The sequence below is a fragment of the Acromyrmex echinatior genome, chromosome 12 (genome assembly GCF_024713525.1).
Source record: "Acromyrmex echinatior isolate Ae372 chromosome 12, ASM2471352v2, whole genome shotgun sequence".
Lineage (NCBI taxonomy): Eukaryota > Metazoa > Arthropoda > Insecta > Hymenoptera > Formicidae > Acromyrmex > Acromyrmex echinatior.
In genome coordinates this window covers 10,396,740-10,401,609 of record NC_141863.1, presented here as the reverse complement: position 1 = coordinate 10,401,609, position 4,870 = coordinate 10,396,740, and the positions used below count along the sequence as shown (strand labels likewise).

General features: G+C 31.6%; 1 long non-coding RNA gene across 1 annotated transcript; it reads left to right on the top strand.

Annotated features, from left to right (window-relative positions):
* Positions 1 to 2,349: 2,349 nt before the first annotated feature.
* Positions 2,350 to 4,559, top strand: LOC105145161 (uncharacterized). The gene is made up of 2 exons (XR_846046.2): positions 2,350 to 3,949; positions 4,462 to 4,559. It is a non-coding gene; the product is annotated as an uncharacterized LOC105145161 (long non-coding RNA).
* The last annotated feature ends 311 nt before the right edge of the window (positions 4,560 to 4,870 follow it).

The window sequence follows — 4,870 nt, the reverse complement described above, 5'->3', positions numbered from 1 at the left end:
GATAAGCAATGTAGTTGCAGTTAATCGCTCTGTTGATGGAAATCGTATTAATTCCATTAAAATAGTTATTTCGGATAACAAAGAAACCACAATAACGAAAATAGATATTATATTAAATTCGAAGTATTTCACAAAATGGTGGTACATCGGAAACAATTTCCATTGTCTCTTAATTATGGAATAACTATGCACAAAAGTCAAGAAATTATGTGTAAAAATGCAATGATGGATCTAGGAACGAGTGTGTTCAAGCTTATGTAGGTTTGTCACGAGTTAGTACACTAGAAAACCTACACATTTGATAAATTTTTATCCGGCAATCCGTTAAAGCAAACTCGGGAGCTATTGTAGAATATAATCAACTGAGATCTGTTTTCAAAGCTCAGCTATCACAAATCCATTCCGAAAAAAAGGCTGTGAAAATTCACACGATGGACTATACCTAATATCATTGATGACAGAATTATGATTGCGAGGAATCAGAAAGTATACATAGAAAATATACGGCCTCTGCAATGACGATCATGTTTCGTGTTATGCTAATGTAATATTGCAATGTGTGTTTCGTTGTGTAAGTATCAGACAACAAATACTGAAAAATAAAGTAAAAAACGCATTGACTGATGCTATCTGCGCGTATCTGAGCATAAATGTTGCAATATTCCAGCGGTTAAAAGATCTGTCGGAGAACGCTTCGAAGAACGAACACAACAAGATGTTTCGGAATTTTTCACGTCTTTAATATCGACGTATTCCAAAATCAATGATGTATTAGAACTCGAATTGAAGCACGTAAGATCTTGTTCAAATGCCAAATGTATTATACAATTATTATAATATAACTACGCTGGAAAAGAGTTGTTTGCTAATATTACCTATACAGTCGACGTTAAAAAGGAAAAAAAATGTCACTCTGCAAACTTTGATTGATTTAGAATTTTAGAAATGGGAACGATAAATGGCAATTGTAAGATAAAATACCGTTCTGAAAAAGAAAACCATAATCGAATGACGTGACTTTATCCGTCTTACGACGAATACTGTCACGATTAATAAAAAAAAAGTGCAAGATAATAAGCGCTATTTTATGAGGTCGGAGAAATGAATCGAAATTACACATATATGTTGAGAGCAGACAAAAAGTGTGGAATGGTTTTACTCTAATGATTTACAAGTTATCAAGAAGAAATGGCCGAAAGGAGCACAAGGGGCATACATGTTGTTCTTTGAGCAGATTAAGTAAGTTTGGAAATAACTTTTACATATAATGACACTTTCTTGGAATAGAACGGAATTCTTCTGATACATTAACTGTTCGGTACCCTTATCGTTTATGGCGTCTAATCATATCGTCTTAAATAAAGTTTGGAAAGCAGGGAAATTCTCATTTTTCTCGACTAAGTGCCCTCGAAACAATCATACCGCGGGAACGCTTGGAACGGTGATCGCATGGTCGTGCCATCACAAATTCATCCTGCACGCAGCAAGATCCAACATTAACCTTAATAAACTATTGAGGTTTATAATTAAATTTTATTTTCAGAATATTGAAACAATCGTCTGCTTTGACGCTGTATAGGGACTGTAAGCTTATTGTCATAAGTGGTATAAATAAATAAAGCATCGGTTGCTCCGGCGCCGTATAAACGCTGTCATAAACGCTGCATTAAAACATCGACTAGTACTGTATAACGGTTGCCGTAAGCGCGGAAATAATACATCGGCTGCTCTGACGTTGTAGGCCGCCGTAAGCGTCATTACGGCGGCCTACAGCGTCAGAGCAGCTGATGTATTAAAACGAATGCAATAAAGTTCTGGCTTGCCTAGGTATCGATATATTACTATGAATAATAAAATCTTCTTACAGTAATCGAAGAACTTCATGATATTTCAGAGTATTATTAAGAAATGAATCTCTATGTTAAAGATCGTATTAAAATCAGAAAGAAAATGTGGTCTCACGAGAATGAGCGATGACCCAGATTTTAATGGGTCATGTGCTTTAAGGCCTATCTTTTTACAACGTAACGCGTCACCGATTTGTGCGTATTGTCGTGCGGATATGGCGATGCACACGCTGTTGTTTTACCCATCTTGAACCACGGAGAAGACATCATTTTTTTGTGCAATTGAGGCTCGATGTCCTTGGCACATACGGCTCCATTGTCAAGACGGCTATGTGCTCCGCTGCGTGTTGGAGTTGCGTCCCTCGCGGATTTCCGTCATGCGCAAGACGGAACGGGCCGAATGGGAGCGACAGGCCCTGAAGAGGCAAAGAGCTCTTTTAGCTCAGAACTGTCTGGGGTCTGACGACAACCAAGTGTAAAAATGTATATATACAATATATATCATTAATAAATCATTTTTAGACGTTTTGGCCACAATCTGGCCATCTTCAGTAAAATCACAAATATTCTTAAAACGCAGACTTACATATACCTGACTGAGATATTCAATTGGTGACATGAAACCACTGACATCTCAGTACATAAAAGGGGTGTAATCATTGGGCAATTAGATAGAATATTGTTTTTATCCCATCCAAAATTTCAGGAAAAAAACATTTCTGTCTTAGTTCACACTCTGTTAATAAATGAGTTATCCTCTTGAATTCATTTTTTCAACAGAATTAAAAATCAGAATTAAAACTTTAGAAAATAGAACGAATTTAGATAACAATAGTGAATGTAATAATAATGAAAGCGATTCTAACTCTAATTTAAAGAAAAAGTTTTTTATAATACCATATTTAGTAAAGTATCGGAAAAATTTTAAAAATTATCACATAGTCAAGGCTTTAATATTGCTTACAAACCTATAAATAAATTGAATAGATTTATTAAAACTGGAAAAGATTGTTTGTGTAAAGAGGACTTGTAGAGTAGTCTATAAAATAAATTGTTTAAATTGTGAGTCTTCTTATGTTAGCCAAACAAAAAGGAAATTAAAAACTCGAATCAAAGAACATAAGAAGATCCACCTCTGAGATGTCAGTGGTTTCACGCCACCAATTGAATGAGATGCACGAATTGGATTGGGATAATATTAGAATTTTAGATACAGAACAATCATTATTGAAAAGAAGAATTTCTGAAATGATATACGTAAAAAGTCAAATAAGTATCAATAAGCAAAGTGACACTGAAGTTTTGTCCGATGTTTATCTGCCTTTTCTAAAGAAAGATCTCTATCACTTAATAAATAATTCTAGAACAATCTAAACTTTTGACATACTCGTATATATAAATAGAGGTAACATATGTGATATGACAAATAATAATACACAATGACACGACGAATTTCCATCTGCGTAAAGGAAGTGCTTAAAATTCATCATTTTTTTCTGTAAAACAGAAACGATTTAATTCTCATATAATTGACTAGAAGATGTTAATTTTGATAGGTTAATTTTTTAAATTAGAATCTGGAAATTCTTGTTCTACATAATTTGCAATATGACAATTGGCGCTGCAACATTGTTGTATGATGTACCTTCACAAGACGAAAGAACACATTTATAAATACATAGTTACACGACGGCTGAATTTAATGTCAGATGTATGTAATTCTGCGTTTTAAAAATATTTGTGATTTTACTGAAGATAGCCAGATTGTGGCCGAAACGTCTAAAAAATGTTTTATTAATGTAATGATATATTAAATATCACAAACAATATCTTGTGCTGTGGTTTTTATGCTCTTCTTTTTGTAAGTTTTGATTTATAAATCACGTTCGTTTTAATTATTATATATAAATAATAATAAATTTTTTATGAAGCATTATTTTCTACTCTGAAAAATGTATGAGTTTTTTAAAAATAATAGACGGTTACTAATATTGAAATATGATTTTACATTATAATTTTTATAGCAATACACCTGTGACAGCACTGGAAGAAGAAACTGCAGAGAAAGATAAAAACACAATTCAACAAGAAGAAACGAACAGGTTTTTTTAACTTTTATGTATCTTTTGATATTCTTTTTTTTTTTAATAATAATGACAGCTTTCATAATCTATATCTGTAATCTATTATAATATATATCATGTTGCCGAATACATATTTTATTTTTTATCAAGAGAGAATATTAAAAATCTCACGTACATTTTAGTAATATCCAATCATTAGAAGCAATGTTGCTTATGCATGAACGTTGAGATTGCTACACCGTAAGTTTTTATTGATAAGTAATCACATAAATGCATTTTGATTACCATTTTGCTATTATTCTCTTAATTCATTTTAACACAAAGTAAAATATAAATGTAAAACTAAAATACTTCCATATTTGTATAACACTATTACATAATATATTTTGATTGATTTATTTAATCTTTTGTAATAAATCCTTAATATATCTTTTTTAATATATGTTTTGATATCTATTTCTTTTATTACATCTTTCTTTTTAATATATGTAATATATTTCTGTAATGTTATATTATTTCTTTGTATATAGGAGCACATCTACCAGCACATATTTCTCAACTAAGGCAGAAACTCCGAAGAAGAAGAAGTTAAAAGAATGAAATTTAAAATTACAAGCAAAAAATAAAATGCTGTGCGAAAGAATTAGACGACCGAAAAAAAATAGAGGATGGAAAACACAATAAAAAATAAGCAAGATTCTAAGGATCAGTTCGTTGACTAGTAAGTTGACAACTAATAACTTGTAAATTACTATCTACAAATGTGCAATTATTATCTGCACAGATTGATACCCAAATTAAAAACAAATATGTATATATTAGGTGTTGGAATTAATTCGTAGCGTTTTTTTAATGAAAGAATGTTATTTATTTCACATGAGCATTAAAAAATACATTAATGAAAGTACTTCCCATCACTTTCTACTACTTTTGACCATC